Genomic DNA, 18,598 nt, shown 5'->3' with positions numbered 1-18,598 from the left:
TATGTGCTTATACTGCTGAGCCATGACCACAGGTGCTGAGTTACTTGGTGTGATGTTGGATTGCACTTAGTGTGAGGCTGTATTGCTGGAGCACTCCAAAGGATATTGGTGGGGGGCACTTCTGTATGTCCTTAATAGTTCCTAAACTAAATAAATCCCTTAAAATATCCAGACCAGTTTTAGAAGCTCAAACTTTTTCTTTAGTCTGTTTCCATGTATCAAGATGAATAAATTCAGGTTCCCAAATATGATAGATGGATGCAAGCTACTTGCAAGCAATGTATTACCTACTTCACAAAAACAGAGTGGAAATAAGTTCCTATGGCAAATTGACATGAACAAGATAGCAGCACCAGGAAGGAAAAAAAATGAATTTTATGAATTTATTTCAATTCTAATAATTTGTTAGGCAGCTTCCAAACAGTGCTTTTGTATTGTGAAGTGCATGGAAAGTCTTTTGAACTATGTAGCCAGTGGAGAGCAGGGAGTTGCTAGTGATTTTTGCTGCAGCTGCTATTTACCAAAGCATTTTGCAATTGTCTTGAATGTACTTTATTGACTGCAATTAAAATAATAACACATTTTACGCATAAAAGGCCTATGTAAAATATAGTTTAGATGTTAATATGGTATTATTTTATGCTTTATACTAGTTGTTGTAATTTTTTTGTTGGCTTATTTTTTTTCTCTCAGGACTTGACATGTGTAAAAGAAATGGAGCCAATGGATAAAATAGTGTTTTTTTCTGTGCTTTTTTTTTTTTTTTCTTTCTCAGTAGGATCTTTTTGCCTTGCTCTATCTGCTCTTTAGTTGGTTTTGAAACAGATGATTATAAAAGTCTAAAATTATTGTACTGAAAAGTCACCACATTCATTTAGGATAGAAGGAAGCTGCACACATTTTATGCAAGAGCAAAAAGGTGAAGGAATGTTTATTAATATATAAAAGAAGAAGAATTATTCCAGCGTAAACAGTCTACACCCACTTACCATTAAGAAGAACTGCTTCTTAGGGACACTTCTGGTTTTGGTGACTCAATTTTCCAGCTGGAAAATTGAATGACTGAATGAATGACTGAATAGCCCAAGTTAGAAGGGACCCACAAGGAACATCAAGTCCAACTTCTGGTTTTGCACAGGACCACCCCAAAATCAAGCCATATGTCTGAGAGTGTTGTCCAAACACTTTTTGGACTCCAAGAGGCTTGCTGCAGTGACCACTTCCCTGGGGAGCCTGTTGCACTGCCTGACCACCTTCTCAGTGAAGAACCATTTCCTAATATCCTACCTGAATGTCCCCTTTCACAGCTTTATGCCATTCCCTCAGTTCCTACTACTGGTCACCAGAGAGAAGAGATGAGATCCTGCCCCTGTGCTCCCTTTGTGAAGGCCTAGTAGGCCTTCCCTTTGTAGAGACCTAGACCTGTAGGCCTAGTCTAGGTCTCCTCTCAGTCTCCTCTTCTCTAGGCTGAACAAACGAAGCTGCTCCTCATACATCTTGCTCTCTAGGCCCTTCACCAGCTTTGTAGCCCTCCTTTGAACACTCTCCAATAGTTTCATAGCCTTTTTATACTGTGGTGCCCAAAACTGCACACAGTACTTAAGATGAGGTGTTTTTTATGGCCCCCAAAATATTTCATCAATCAGGGCCAGGGGAGATTGTATAGTAAGTAATACAATGGAGACACTATTTAAATTTATTAAACTGCTTAAACTAGTCTTCCCATGATATATATATTTTTTGCTACAGCTATTTATATTATCCATAGACTGTTGTGGAGAAAATTTTTCTTAGTTAAGAACTTGTCACTAGCTAATGTTAATGGTTGCTCAAATCTATGTCAAATTGTGCTGAGCACCAAGGATAAAGTGGCAAAAAAGACATAGAAAGACATGCAAAAACACATGGGTTTTCCTAAATGTAAAAATCCCCATTAGGGGAAAGAACCCACATTTTTAGGTGCCTTTTTTTTTTTTTTTTGAATAGAACAATTGCCTTTTTTTTTTTTCTTTTCCAAAACCAAAGCAATCAAAGAACACGATATCTGTGACTGTCAACAACTTTTGGTCCTTAGTAAACTGTTTTCAGAAATATTCGAGTAATTGATTTTCAGGTGCTTCTTATCTAGAAACAATTGTATAATCTGTGAAGGTCCTTTGAATGAAACAATTTATTGTGAATGCTACTATGAAATGATAAGATTCAGAGTAAAATCTTTGCAAACTGAGGATTTTCTATCTTATTTTTGATGCTAAATGCAAAGGTATGAACATGCTTGAATTACATGGAGAAAATACCTTTAGTTATATCCAAAGAAAGTCTTTCTTGGTGTTCTCATGTCTCTGAATGGTAAAAAGCATTCATTCCAGAGTCTTAGAAAGGAGTATTTTTCAAGTGGAAGTAGTAATTCTTAGAAATGAAAATTTTTATATTTTATTTTATTTTATTTTATTTTATTTTATTTTATTTTATTTTATTTTTTGTTCCTGAAAAGATGAGACCAACCATTTCTTTGTCCTTTTCCTGGTAACAAAATAATCAGTAGATCACTTGTTGTAGCCATGGAGAACAGATGAGAAGTCAGATTTTTTTCAAAGATAACCCTTTGGGTATATTGTGGGCTGATACTGGAAGGGTTCTGCAGGAGGGGTAACTTGGTGGGACTTTATGAGTTTTCCTAACTAACATTTGAAAAAAAGAGAGAGCAAGAGAGAGAAAGAATGGATAGGATAGTGAGCAGAGGAGCTAATTAAGCCTGTTCTGTTGAATTTGGCTGAAAGTTACATGACATCTATCACCTGAGGATGGACAGAGAAGCAACCAAGTAGCCAGGTACAGTGTACTTTCAGAAGTCTCACTTCAAAAGAAACTGAGCTTAAAATCACAACAAAAACACTTTGCATAATAAAACAAACTGGGCATCTGCAATTTTCAGGAATACTTAGCATTTTTCAAATTATCTACGTAGACTCCCAGATGTGTAGATTTTATTTTCACTACATCTCTATTAACCAAAAGTGTTTTTGTTTGCTTGTTTGTTTGTTTTCACATTTTTCTCCTTTTATGTCATGGCTTTCCATATGTTGGGTGCATGTGAGGTTGAACAATCTGCAATCCCTGCAAGCAGGCAGGAATATCTCTCAAAGGGAAGTGGACTCTTGTAAACTGCAGTAACATGTCTGCTGAAAAGAATGGATTTGGCAGAGTGTGGAGGGACATTTCTCAATGTGCATGCAAAATGGTTAGATCTAATTGTATAGGCACTTCAAAAGTGTTCTTTTAAAATGGCGCTATTTTATTTGTTTATTAGAAAAGTGAACATTTATAGCTAGAGATTTAAGGTGGGGTTGGGTTTCTACTCTATGTAATTTCCATTTGAATACTGAAGGGCTATTAGTTTCTCTGAATTCTGCCATGTAAGCACTGTCCGTGGTCTGACAAGTATAACCTCTTAACAGTTTGATATTGAAATCAGGGGATTTAGCCTCTGGAATTAGCAATTTATATTCTGTGTTGCTGCTACAGTAGTTGCTGCATTTAAATTATTTATGCAAAGAAAGTACTGTTGTGTTCTTTCTTACAAATCACACCAACTGCATGCTCGACAAGGGTAGACTTTTCCCTCTGAAATTCTGCTCTGTTTTCAAGAGTATATCTTTACCTTGTCACTGGCCGCTTACTGTGATGAAGATGAATCGAGATTATGTAGCACTGAACCTTTCATTAACTCTAGAAAAAGTAACAGATTTCCTCAGCAATAGGAGAATCTTCCAGCAGTGGAGAATTCACCTTCAGTCAGTCACTAGTACTTCTTGTAGATCACAGCAGCAAAACCTTCAGGGAGTGAAACTAAGTTTAGAACACCAAATGTGCCTGGCAATACAAATCTGCTTTTATGATGCAGAGAAGTTCAGAACCCTTATAGATTCCTGTGAAAAAGAAAAAAAATAACACTGACAGATCTTTTAAAAACAAGTTGAATAGAAGTAATGCTTGTGGACGTAAGCAAATAACAAACAGATTTCAGTTTTCCAGAATGGTTACTTGGTTTGGTATGTAAAATTCCTCCCACAGTTTCATATATATCCACATAAAATTATATTTATTTCTAAAAGCCTTATATACAAATCTTCCTGGACAAATATCATCAACTGTGTATAAATAGGAACAGGATTTCTCCCATGAAAGTAGAGCTTCTTTATACATTTTCCCACACCATATGCTCTATGCTAATCAGTTAGCAATGATTTGCATTTTTTTTAGATTTTTTTAAATGAAATTTAAGTAAAATTTTGACATTTGTGATTGATTTGATTTTTTTTAATAGTCTGACATAAAATTACCTTTTAAACTTCATTATTTTTAAATCAGCCCTCAGATTTGCACAGGATGAAGTCTTAAGAAAAGACAACTCATTAAGGCTTATTTCTCCTTTCTGAAAAGAGAATGGATGTGAAAATATAATGAAGCATCTCTGTCAATTGTGGAGCAGCAGTGCATACACACGAACAAACATGAACTTCCCTTTCTGCACAAAACACAGGACATTTGCATGTGCTGTGGGAATTAATTCCTTGCTGTTCCTTCCCCTTTGGACAGTCTCTTTAGAAGTGTTTTCTCCCTCTTTATTTAGAAAAAGGTGCCATCTTCCTTAAAAAAAAAAAAAAAAAGAAAAAAAAAAAGCTTAAGTTCTTGTTTTTCCTCTCTGGGGTCTGTTCTCAGGTAAGAGCATTATAGGAATGAAAATAGAAATGTTCCTGGCCAAGCCTAATTTGCCAAATCTCTCTGCTTTTGTCTAGTCCTCTCTACCTATGTCCCACTCCAAAGAGCATGCAAACCCTGCGTGAACTTAAATGAATATCTGCTCAGCTGTAACTGCTACCTGATGATCCACTGGTGGTTCTGATAGCACAGGTGTAGTTATACTCCTGAGTTTATTCCAGTCATGTAAATCTCTTTTCTCAGTAATTTGTTTCTCCATTTTACTTTCCTTATCTTGTCAAAGTTTTATCTATATGACTAGAAATAACAAGCAGTAACAGTCTCTGTTAGTAAGGCTTTATTAGCATCCTGTAGACAAATAAAATAAGATAAAATAAAATAAACCAGAAAATAAAAATTGAGTGCTCAGTGGCAAGGGCAGTCAAATTGATCACAGAAATCTAACAAGACAGTAATAACAAGGGCCTTCAGTGACCCACTTGTACCATGCACAAATGTACAGTGCTTGCAAAAAATTTGTTGACATTTTAAGTGTTTGCTTCTTGGAACAGATAGTTCCAGACAATGACAGTAGTGTTTATTCTTGCTTAGTCTGAAGTAGCTCACCAGAAAGCTCATTCAAGTCACAGCAGTAACTGAAATTCAACATCTAAAAGGCAGGTGGTAACAGAAGCAGAAAATATGTTATAAAAGGAGATTTCAGGTAAAGTAGTAGTTTAGTTAAAACAAACAAACGAGTGTGTAAATAAATCAAGTAAAGTATTTAGAAGTTGCTAGGATGTTGTAAAAAAAAAAGTAACAACCATTTATGGGTACACACAGATAGCAAGAATCACTGCTTGCTGCAGCAGTCATGTCATGGTGGTGTTTTGTCCAAGCTGAGGAATGGGATTTACTGGCTTAGATGTAGTATGTCACCAGCACAACCAAACGTTTTCTAGAAATGGCCAGATATCCCTGCATGACACTGTGCTCTGCTGTGTTGTATTATTAGTCTGCTCATGCTGAACTCAAGGGCATTTGTATAACACATATTTTAGCACTGTTTAGGAAATCCTTGAGAGGATATGCATACTACTGAACAGAAAAGATGTGAAGGAGAAATTAAAAGTTGAGATTTATTTACCTTCAAAAATAAGTAAATAAGTCAGGATGTGACAAAGTGCACAGGTGTTCAGTTTTGCTTCCATTTGAAGACAACAGCTAAGTATCAATGATCAGGCTGAGATCTAATGAGGAGAATGGATCCTGAGACTGAGAAAGTTTCAAATGTATTATTTTGCAGTTCTAGTTATCAGAACCATATATATTTTATAGCAATTTCTATGTTCCTATACCAATATTCTCTCTAATTAGGGAAACCTCTAGGTGGCATAAAAATGGTATTACTGGATGTAGGCCACTTACTGCTGGCACTTTGGTGTAGAGGTTTTGCCAGGGCAGAAGGGAAAAGAGTCTGTTCCGGGCTCTTGAGCCAGCAGAATGTTCCAGAGGGACTATTCTGGCTGGTGCAATGAGGGCTAGACCTAATCAGATGCAACTTCAGGGGAAAACAACATCCTGAAATAGTCAAGAGGCAAGACTTTTTTTTTTTTTTTTGTCCTTTCTTTACTGGAATTTTGGAGAGACGGCCAAGAAAAATGGAAATATTGCCAAGATGTGACAGAGCCAAAGAGGAAGCTAAAGTTTAGGCAGATCTCTTGTGAGACTTTTATATTACCAGCCTTAGGGGAAAGCCTGGTCAGTGGAAACCAGTAGGAGAGCTGTCATTGATTTCCTCAGGGCAAGGCTGCATACGTTGTCCTGCTCTAAACAAGTTTTATAAATATGCATGCCAAACTGTGTCCTTGGGCACAGGGACAAAACCTACTTTTAGTATGACTTGAATTCACATCTTCAGAGGTGAAAGGTTAGACAACTAATAGCTGGTGCCAAAGAGTACCTTTAACCCCCCCAGTTCCCCAAGGAAACAAGATTTAATTATATAAGCAGTGCCAGCATTCACATGTTTTAATATTATTTACCATTGATGTAATAATACAATTTCAAGACAAGAATGAGCATCACCTCCACCTTCTCTGTGAAATGAACAACAAGGAATTAATTCCCACAGCACATGCAAATGTCCTGTGTTTTATGCAGAAAGGGAAGTTCATGTTTGTATGTACTGCTGCTCCACAATTGACAGAGATGCTTCATTATATTTTCACATCCATTCTTTTTTTTTCAGAAAGGAGAAATAAGCTTTAATGAGTTGTCTTTTCTTAAGACCAGATTTTCGACTCCTCATTCACCCATCAAATCACTTAATGATATGAGCAATCTCAGTGAATGCAAAAGGATTTTATTATGCAAATTACGCTTGTTATTCACTGTTTTAAAGAATTTGAGTTTTAGCTGCTGGAGTTCTTCACAGTGCCAGCAAAACTGTTGTAGTGTCAACTGTGACAGTGGTGTTGATCTTGCTCATGTACACTGAAAAATTGTCATCTGAAGAAAGACGACACCCACATCTACATTTAATTGTAACTAAAAACAGAAAAGCAATTTTAGTACCAATGTACAACGCAAAGAAATTTGCAGTAATTTTCTGAATTTTGGATTATGGATTTGTTCAGTTACAGAAAGAAAATGGGTATTATATTGTTAATCCTAGTGAGAGGTTAGTATGTAATAATGTTTTCTTCTAATAATGTTACTTCTTTAGAGTAAATCTCTTAGTTTATTCTAATATTAATTCACCTCAATTAACTTCCACTTATCTATTTATTTTATTTAATCTTTTTTATTTATTTAATATGCTACTGCACCTCAGTATATGGAAAATATTTAGAATGCAATTTTTATTCATTTATGAATAATCTTTGTAGATAAGGTTAACAAAGAGGAGATATGAAATGTCATATTAAGGAGAAGAGAACAGCTGAGAAGCTGTCTACCACACAGCATGATTATGGCTTAATACAGTTTTTAAAGTAGCTACATAAGTTAACAGCCTTTATTAGTTTATTGTCTCAGAAATATGTACAGCTGGGATTACCTATTCAAATCAGAAACTTTATGCTTTACCGAATTTTCAGCTTATAAGCAACAATTATATAAAATAGAAAACCCTTTTTAGTTATAAATACCTAATAAATAAATTTTTTAGGATTTATTTAAATATAGCCATATGACAATTTTCTTCGGATAGCAAATTTTTTTGTTTCAACCAGATGTTTTGTTGCTCGTTTCAGCACTTTGGAAGAATATACCCCTGTAAGGTACAGAAATGGGGTATCTGATCACAAGTGTGTGTGCAAGACTGGATGTCTAATTCAAGTCATGTCGATGACTGTTTTCCCTTTGTGTTTTGCTTCAAATTTACTATCTGTGCAATGGTGATAATACTTTCTACATCTTATGGGAACTGTGGAAGTTCATGAGAGCTTGTCTACAGAAGAAATTAGCTGTTCCTGAATAATTCCAGATGAGAACACATTTGCAAAGTTAATTGTCTTGAAAGTGAAATGCATTTCAAAGCAGAGTAGCTTTTTTTTTTTTTTTTGAGTTGGAGTAGACCTTAAATATCCTCTAATTCCACCTCCCCTGCCATAGGTAGGGCTCAAACCTCATCCAATCTCGTCTTAAACACTTCCAGGGATGGGGCGTCCACAACTTCTCTTGGCAACCCGTTCCAGTGCTACACTACCCTCAGAGTAAAGAATCTCTTCCAAATATCTATTCTAAATTTGCCCTCTTTTAGTTTGAAACCATTGCTCCTTGTCCTATCACTACACTCCCTGACAGTGTCCCTCTCCAGCTTTCTTGTAGGCCCTGTTTAGGTACTGGAAGGCCAATAAAGGTCTCCCTGGAGCCATTTCTTCTCCAGGCTGAACAATCCCAGCTCCCTCAGCCTGTCTTTATGAGAGAGGTGTTACAGCCCTTTGAACATGCTCATAGTCCTCCTCTGAACTTGTTATAATAGGTCTGTGTCCTTTATACTGGAGACCAAAGAGCTGAATGCAGTACTCCAGGTGGGGTCACATGAGAGCAGAGTAGAGGGGGACAATCACCTTCCCCGACCTGCAAGCCACACTTTTTTTGATGCAGCCCAGGATATGGTTGGCTTTCTGGGCTGCAAGTGTATGTTGCTGGCTCATGTTGAGCTTTACATCATCCAATACCCCCAGGTCCTTCTCATCAGGGCTGCTCTCAATCCATTCTCCACCCACCCTGTATTTGTTCTTGGGATTACCCCAGCTCAGGTTCAGGACCTTGCACTTCGCCATGTTGAACTTCATGAGGTTTGTATGTGCTCACCTCTTGAGCTTGTCAAGGATGTCTTTCCTTCCCTTCAGCATGTTAGCCATACCACACAGCTTGGTGTCGTTAACAAACTTGCTGAGGGTGTTCTCGATCCCACTGTCCATGTCACCGACAAAGGCGTTAAAGAGTGCCAGTCCCTATACTGACCCCTGAGGACTCCACTTCTTATTGATCTCCACTTGGACACTGAGCCGTTGACTGCAACACTTTGAGTGCAACCACATCCAGACAATTCCTTACCCACTGAGTGGTCCATCCATCAAATCCACGTCTCTCCAGTTTAGAGACAAAGATAGCATGCAGAGTAGTGTCACATGCTTTACACAAGTCCAGGTAGATGGTGTCAGTTACTCTTCCCCTATCCACCACTGATGTAACCTCAACATAGGTCACCAGATTTGTCAGGCATGATCTTCCCTTAGTGAAGCCATGTTGGCTATCCTCAATCATCTCCTTATTTTCCATGTGCCGTGGCATAGTTTCCAGGAGGATCTGCTCTATCATTTTGACAAGCACAGAGGTGAGACTGACTGGCTTGTAGTTCCCCAGGTCTTCCTTTTTAAAAATTAATATGTTTCCCCTCTTCCAGTCAGTAGCAACTTCACTAGACTGCCATGACATCTCAAATAAGATGGACAGTGGCTTAGCAACTATGTCAGCCAGTTCCCTCTGGACCCTCATATGCATCTTATCAGGTCCCATGGACTTGTGCAACTTCAGGTTCCTTAGGTGGTCTCAAACCTTATCTTCTCTTACAGTGGGTGGTTCATCATTCTCCTAGTCCCTGCCTTTCTCTTCTGGGACTTGGGCTATGTGGCTTAAGCTCTTGCAGGTGAAGACTGAGGCAAAATAGTCATTAACTACCTCAGCCTTCTCCATATCCTGGGTAACCAGGTCTCCCGTTTCCTTCTGGAGAGGGCCCACAATTTCCCTAGTCTTTCTTTTATCACTGACGTACCTATAGTTGCCTTTTGTATTGCCTTTGATGCCCCTGGCCAAATTTAATTCTAATAGAGCTCTCACTTTCCTAACCTGACCCCTGGCTGCTCTGACAGTTTCTCTGTATTCCTCCAAGGCTATCCGTCCTTGCTTCCACCTTCTGTAGGCCTCCTTTTTCTGTTTGAGTTTGGCCAGGAACTCCTTGTTCATCCATGCAGGCCTCCTGGTGTTTTTGCCCAACTTCCTCTTTGTTGGGATGCATTGCTCCTGAGCTTCAAGGAGGTGATCCTTGAATATTAGCCAGCTTTCTTGGGCCCCTCTTCCCTCCAGGGCTTTGTCTTGTGGTACTCTACAAAGCAGATCCCTGAAGAGGCCAAAGCATGCTCTCCCAAAGTCCAGAGTAGAGAGCTCACTCTTCTCCTTTGTTTCCCTCAGGATCCTAAACTCCAGCACTTCATGGTCACTGCAGCCAAGGCTGCCCTTGAGCTTCACATTCCCCACCAGCCCCTACTTGTTGGTGAGAATGAAATCCAGCATAGCACCTCTCCTCACTGGCTCCTCTAGCACTTGGAGAAGGAAGTTATCATCAATGTATTCCAGGAACCTCCTGGATTGCCTATGCCCTGCTGTACTGGCCCTCCAACAGATATCGATGTAGTTGAAGTCCAACATGAGGACCAGGGCTTGTGAATGTGAGGCTGCTTCTATCTGTCTACAGGGGGCTTCATCTGTTTGGTCTCCCTGATTGTGTGGCCTTTAGCAGACCCCCACTTTAACATTCTCTGTTCTGGACTTCCCTTTAATCCTGACCTGTAAGATCTCTGTCAGCTCCTCATTCATCCCCAGACAGAGCTCCATGCAGTCCAGCTGCTCATTGACATAGAAAGTGATGTCCCTTCCTTGTCTCCCTTGCACATCCTTCCTAAAAAGCCTGTATCCTTCTATCCTAAACCCCAGTCATGGGAGCCATCCCACCACATCTCTTTAAAGCCAGTGAGGTCATAGCCCTGCAAGTGTGTGTATATATCTAACTCCTCATTTATTTACCATGCTATGTGTGTTAACATAGAGACATTTAAGCTGGGTCCCTGATGAAGCTGACATACTGGCTGGAGTGGCTGGAATTCCTTTGTGCTCCTCTTCAGGTACTCTCCTGCTGAACTGTGACCCTTCTTCAGGCTCTGGGCATCTTTTGCTGACACCAGCATCAAACTGGGAGGAGCAGGATGAATTGAAGTTTCCCTCCCCCAGCAACTCTAGTTTAAATCCCTCTCCACCAATTTGGCAAGACTATGCCTGAAATGCTCTTCCCCTTCTCTGACAGGTGGACTCCATCAGCCCCCAGCAGATCAAGTTTCTCAAAGTGCGTCCTATGGTCTAAGTAGCCAACCCCCTATCTGTGGCACCAGTCCTGTAACCATCTGTTAATTTGCCAGATTCATCTGGCCCTTTCAATCCCCTTCCCTTTGACCAGGAGGACTGATGAAAAAAATACCTTTTAAAAAACACCCTTCCTTAATCCAAATAAATTTTTAACTGGGGGCCAGCAAATTCTTTCATTAAGGTTAATTTGAAAAGTTGAAGATAAAATTCAGGAGTTCACAGAAGCACATCATAAAAACACCACATATGAAATCATTGAAGAATGCTCAGCTGATGCCTATAGGATCTTCTAAAACATGTATATGAGTATAGTCTTAAGTAATGGGCTTCTGATGAAGAAAGATGTATATTTGGTAGGTGTTATTCAGTTTCTAACAACAAATCTTTATGACAACTTTAAAAGAAATCTTGTCACTTTAACAAATACTTTAGAGTGCACCAAGCACGGCATTGCTAGCCAGTCGAGGGAAAGGATCGTCTTGCTCTACTCTGCACTGGCACATCTTCACCTCAGGCACTATGTGCAGTTTTGGGTGCCACAATATAAGAAGGACTATCAGAGAGTGTCCAAAGAAGGGCTACAAAGATGGTGAAGGGTCTATAGGGGAAGATGTATGAGGAGCGGCTTAGGTCACTTGGTTTGTTTATCCCAGAGCAGAGTAGACTGAGGGGAGGCCACATGACGGCCTGCAGCTCCCTCACAAGGGGAGCGGAGGGGCAGGTGCTGAGCTCTGCTCTCTGGGGACAGCAACAGGACCCGAAGGAACAGCATGGAGCTGGGACAGGGGAGGGTCAGGCTGGGTGTTAGGAAAAGGTTCTTCACCAAGAGGGTGGTCGGGCACTGGAACAAGCTCCCTGGGGTGGTGATCATGGCAGGGAGCCTGTCAGAGTTCAAGAAGTGTTTGGACAATGCTCTCAGACATAGGGTCTGATTTTTGGGTGGTGCTGTGTGGAGCCAGGAGTTGGACTCCTTGTAGGTCCCTTCCAAATCAGGATATTCTTTGATTCTATGATTATTTTAGCAATTTTAAAAAAGAAAAATCTCTAGTAAAGTGTGGTTTTGATGGAGTTTTTGACAGGAAAACAACTTCTTGTCAGGTCTGTGGAGACAGTCTGGGGAAGAACTTAAATGTTGCCAGCATAAATGATGTCATAGGTAGTTTATTTGTATTGAAATTTTGTTAAAGCTTCAAAAAGCAAAGCTCTTTTCCCCGGTTTCTGTTGAGGTCTCTGTTAACTCAGGTTACTACCACCTCAGCAGTACTACATGTGATACTGCCTGGCCTGAGTGAGAAGGTTACATAGTCCTGGGCTGATAATGGGTTACTAGAAAAGGATTTATTAAATCCATGGGACCTAAATTTGTGGCTGAATAAAAATATTTTGTGTACCCTCTGCTGTCCACTTAGAAGATTGACATAATGATATGCAGTAACACATCACTGCATGTGCAACATATCTGGACTCTTTAACAGTCTTTTCTTTCCAGATTTCTCTTCTTGCTGAGACAATGTAGATTAGAGGGTTGAGCATGCTTTTCTGCATGGATGTTTCTGGGGATTTGACTGGTACGCATTTAAGTGGTTATTCTGAAGTAGTGGTTATTCTGAAATTAAAGCCTCTATTCAGTTTAATTAATCTTATTGAGATATGCAAGAAAATGAAATCTTAATCCAGAATACTTGCATGCAGGGATCTGGTTAGATTGTACCTGAGCATGAGGTAGCAGATGAAAGGTCAGCAATTTGTGATAGCTAGTGGTGGCTTTCCTGCAAGGAAATCACTACCAGTTCAAGGCTCTTGACTTCCCCATTTATCTTCACTGGCATAAAATTTTATTTCATACTGTTCCATTGTAGATACCTATCCAAAGCTACTTGGCACACAGTGGTAAACTGATGTAGAAATCACCCTGGTACCTCCTGGTACCCAGGCAGTGCCATGTGCCATACACCTGAGACCGTGGTCTCTAGGCTGTCAAGCTGGCAGATGTGCCTGGAGTGTACTGGTGCAGCTCTCCAGCCCTGTGGTGTGGTGTCTTGATGTGAAAACTAGAGTTCTCCTCCAGCTACATCTGCAGATCTATTTGAAAATCAGTAGTATTTGTGACCTGCAGTCACTCAGGGTTTTGTGAAAACCTATGAATTTCTCTCTGATCCTGTGTGTGAGATAGTAGGAGCTGGGTCAGATCTCATTATTGCCTGCCCCTGCCCACCAGGTCACTGGGAAAAGGCTGAAGGAGTCTGTGTGTTGGATAGCATGCCAAGATGGTCCCTGGAGCGCCTGGCACAGTGAGGATCACAGCTTTTCATGGCTGTGTGGTGCATGACCTCTCTTTCCGTGCTGGAGTCCACAGGTCATATGCAAGTAATTGGCAGTTTTTTAACACAGCTAAAGAAAGAGCAAAGAGCTTTGCTGCTCTTTGTGAGTTGTTGAAACTGCAGCAGGGAGCCTGAGACACAGACAAAATTAATAGGTCTAACACAAGGCGAGTAACTTCTTACATCAGTGACTGCCTGGAGCTTCTTTGTCATGTTACTGGAAGGGGAGAGAAACCTTTGCACCTTCAGCTTGTGCACCTTGCATCCTAGTATCTAATTTCTTCCCTAGTGACCAAGTAGACAAAACACGACTATTATTCTTCTTTCCTGGTGTGCTCTTTATAGTCCCTTCCCCTTTACAGGTTATTGGATTTTTATATTTTGATTTTTTATTTGCCTGGGAGAAATAAGGCTGGCAGCTTTAATTCTAGGTGAATAGTTGGGTGAGAATAGGGATTTAGTCAACATTAATATCTGTAGGTACAGGAAGCTTTAGATAATTTTGAACCAATGGAAGAATTGGTGGGTGACAGATGAGCTAGGATTTCAGAGCAACTTTGATTAGGGATTTCAGTGGAGTGACCAACCAAATTTGAAGAAAATTTGTAGCAGTGAAACCAATAAGGAATTACATCTGACAGTCTGAACATATTCTTCAGAACAGATGGCTTAGTATTATACTTAATTTTAGGTGGCTTATGTAAGTCTGTTAATAAACCTAGCTTTGGACTAAGATATTTCAAGAAGAAATGGGAAAGAAGATAAGGATTATTTGGTGGGTTGCTGATAGAGAAAAGTGAGAAGGATGAGGCATGGAGTTAGTGACAGGATACTTGTTTGGAGAAGATCTGTGTTATGGGAGGGGTACAGTGGTATAGTGCTTGAAAACACAGAAATATCAGAGGAGATTTTCTAAAGAGTTATTCTGAACCACTCAGGGGTAAGGTATCATCTATGGGGAGGTAAGAGAGGGCCTTTGGTCACTAATAAGAACTTAGAAACCAGAAACAGTGGATGGGGGAGGGGGCTCATAGGAAAAAATGGGGGATAGGATATAAAGGAGAATCCCCAAGTTTGTGTGAAAGGAGATAGGCCACAGACCTTCAGGTTCCCTCTCTCATTCCTTAACAGCCTTTTATTTAGACTACTGCTAGGGAAAAAAAAAAAAAAAAAAAAAAGGGTAGCAAGAAGATCATAACTTGGAATGAAAGTTTGAGTGTGGGGACATTGAGAAAGTTTGGGATCAAGAACGCCTGCAGGAGGGTTTTGCAATCCGGAGGTCTTCTTTTTTGCCCTTCCCTGACCAGGAATACATAAAAAAATTAGTTTGGGCCTGTTGCCCTTTCCCTATTCCTTTTTCCACTTTCTGAAACATGAAAGCCTCAAACTGTTTTGCAGAAAACTTGCTCCCATGACAGGCTCTAAATTATCGCTTGAAAAGAAGTCAGATGAAATACAAACCAAGTATCTTCCAACATCCTTCTATATCTCTAGGTCAGAGTCTTCAAGCTTGACAATTCTACTTTGATCTGTAATTTGTATGTTTTAAATTTCATGTCTATTGGACTCCAAAGGCTCAGAGGTCAAACTGGGCTCACTGGACCTCCTGCTCCTGAATTTGCATCCTGAAATACTGTCTCAGAAGAAGTCACTGCATTTGGTAGTGCTGGTTTAAGATTACATATTCAGCAGTTCAGCAAGTGGTCTGTGCTGTAAATGTGTTCCACAACCTTTGTCCTATACTCTACAGAAATGAAATGAGATGAGCAAGCATTAAGTATACAGCCTTTCATTCCTAATATTTTTGTTGGGCTTCACCTTGACATTTTAAATACCAACACAGAGACTGCAGAAGTGAGTGTCCCTGTTCCACAAACCACCCACTTGCCCATATCATCTCCACTACTAAAATATTAAAAGAATCCCAGAATCCCAGTCAGGGGCCCTGACTGTGGAAACACTGAAGTTGCACAAAACGAGTGATTACTTGATAGCGTCAACTGAGTTGGGACCTGCAAAAACACATCGTGAAAGATAAAGTGCAGTCTTGTCTTTTACCACAGGACCTTTGATAGTTCTTCCTATTGTGCAGAAGAGTCTTTTTCTAAGATACTTAGTGCTTCAGTAAAATGTTTGGACTATAAAATTCCAGAAACTGAAGTGTAAAATGAAATTTGTTTACACAGAAACCTGATTACTATTCTTTGGACACCTTCCATCCCACTGGATCTTATTGCAGAGCTGGTGGCAGGATGTGTTTCTGTGATCAGGAAGGTCTAAAATGATATATATATCGCTTTAAAAAGAATAACTTGTTTTGGAAACTATTATGTTTTGAATGAACTGAATCATCAGTAGATGAAAAAGGTAATTTATTGGTTAGGTGAGCAAGAAGATAGTGTTTCTTCTCTGAATGTAGGGGTGTGTATTAGATATTTTTCATTTCATATTGGTTTGTAAAATGACGTCGTGTGTGTGTGTGTTGGGACAGAAACCATAAATACTCCTTCAACAAAAGTCTTCTGTTTTGTATTGGGGCATTTCTAAAAAGGACATCACAGAATAGATCCCTTGAGAATCAGTTGCACAAAACATGCTTAGTTAGCTCAAACAGATATTTCTAGATTCTAAAGCAAGTGATAGAGCTGTTTTAATGGATGATATTCTTCAATCTGAGTCAATATTAATTAAATTAATGTTCTTGCATAATGAAGTAGGAGCTGATTTTTTTTTTTTTTTCCAGAAAAATGTAATCATGATATCCATTAGCTATGGTGATTAAAAATAGCTTCCTGATGATATTTGCAAAAGGAGGGAGGGTAGCTTCATTGTTCTATTCAAATTTCAACACAGCTAATTACATCCTGCTTATCCAAATTGTGATATCTGTGCTTTCACATGAATATGATATATATAGAATGACTGTTAGCAACTGGTATGTTCCATCTTCTGTATTTTCAGGTGTTGCTAAGTTGATGTCTAAATGATGAAGTGTGTTGGGCCAGAACACTCCTTTCTATATTCAGGAAATGGCAGCTGGGTTCGCCCCTGCAGAGAGTATTTCTATGGCTGACATGTGACTATACAAAGAACGGAGCAAGGTGAGTGTTACTTCTCTGTTGCATACATTAAGTCATGACAGTTATGAAAGATAACTGGTAGCAGAATTAGGAACAGAATTTGAGTATTTAGTGTGGCTGCTCAAACCCATATCTTGGCTGATTTTACAACAAACATTGTGAAGCACAATAAAGGAGTCTGTTTCTGTCGTTACTAGGAACTGGAATTATGGCACAGAATTTCTTTCAGTCATTTTATAAAAACTGAAGTAAACAAAACAAAAAACCACTCTCAACCTAGAAATTTTTTAGTTAAAAATATTCAAAGAATATCCTTTGATAGACAGATATGGAAACTGTCAAATATGAAGGTTAAAAAGTATCAAAAGTAAAATTATACCTGAAACCTTAATTCCTTCCTCTAAATAACTGCTTTTTTGCTCTTTGGTATATTAGTCATGGAGAGTGGGAAGCAAATAAAGCAGAAAAAATCAGGAAGATAAGAAAGTTTCTGTCAAGATTAAGGCTATTGGACATTGGAAAGTTTGTTTATATTTTCCATTGTACAGTAATACACATACCCACCAGTAAAAGTGGTGTGTGTTTTCTCATCACACAATCTCTTTTCAGGCAAGCAGTCATGCCTTTTCAACCAGGTATATTGGACAGGATTTTCTAGTAATTGCCCTCCATATGTGTAGGCTGGGACTCATAACTTTCACTTCTTACATTTCTAAAGCATAATTTTACTGCTTTAATGTTTAACTTTAATATAACTTCATATATACACTTGTAATGAAAAGTTTTAAAAATTTCCTATGTAAATCAAAATATCTTCATGCTGACTACAACTACTATATCAGTACGAGAAAAATATTGGATTACTGGATTCATACTCCATTACATATCACCTCTGTAATTGTGTTTCATAGTGAGAAACTTTGAACAGATAGCTTCAACTAGCTAGACTGCTTCTATGTAGTTGTATCAGTGTACCATTTCAAATAAATAAATAAATAAATAGAATTTAAAGCTCTGATTAGGACAATTTTGAAAAAAAATCAGTATTCAGGATATTTTGCACAGACCTTTCCACAGTTGTTTTTGTACCCTTGAGGGAACACCAAAGCAAAACTGCAGAATATTTTAGGGAATAAATTTCAGATGCATAACAACACCCAGAGGAAATATCTAGCTGTTTGCATCTTTGAAAAACAAAAACAAAAAAACATCAAAAACACTTTCTGATGTTCATTCTCAGTGCATGAAGATGATTTTCCAATAATTAAACATAAACAAACCCAAGAATTATAGTCATATTTAGAAAATGTGAATAGGCTAATTTAAATCCCTAAAGAGCTCCAGAAACTTTTAAAGCCCTAAGTAATCATAAACAGAAATGAGGCTGATGTGGCATCCAGGCATTGTTTTCTGAAAGGATTAATTAAAAGCAATTTGCATTTCCTGGAAAACATAGCCTTGTTATTATCAAGCATAACATTAGCACTATTTGGTCAACAGGATTAAAATGAAAACAGATCGGGTGTAACACCTTGCAATATCATTTTTTTTTCAAGATATGTGTTAACTTTATTTTAAAAGAAAAACACATTGTATAGTTGCTACATAATTTTATCACGTTTTATGTTCTTATGTATTGAATCTTGTATTGCCTTTGGATACCTTTTAAAAATCACTAAACCTGACAATTTATGAAAGAACCATACATGGACACACATACAGCCACTCTTGACACAACAATTTCTTAAGCCAAATTCTGTTTCCCTGATTTTTTTGACACCTGGCTATCAACTTCTTCCTTTTACAAGCTCTGGCATTTCTATCTGTTATGTGCCATGAGGAAAA

The 18,598-nt window shown here is 38.7% G+C and overlaps 1 long non-coding RNA gene across 1 annotated transcript in view; it reads left to right on the top strand.

Annotated features, from left to right (window-relative positions):
- The window catches only part of LOC310893005, a 90,550-nt gene that overhangs the window by 10,959 nt on the left and 60,993 nt on the right, over positions 1-18,598 (top strand). The window contains exon 3 of the long non-coding RNA XR_014578641.1: positions 16,635-16,774. This is a non-coding gene — a long non-coding RNA (uncharacterized lncRNA). The remainder of the gene's footprint in view (positions 1-16,634; positions 16,775-18,598) is intronic.

This window comes from Anser anser, assembly GCF_964211835.1.
Source record: "Anser anser genome assembly, chromosome: 1".
Classification (NCBI taxonomy): domain Eukaryota; kingdom Metazoa; phylum Chordata; class Aves; order Anseriformes; family Anatidae; genus Anser; species Anser anser.
The sequence above is the reverse complement of the archived record's forward strand: the minus strand, read 5'-3'. Positions and strand labels throughout refer to the sequence as shown.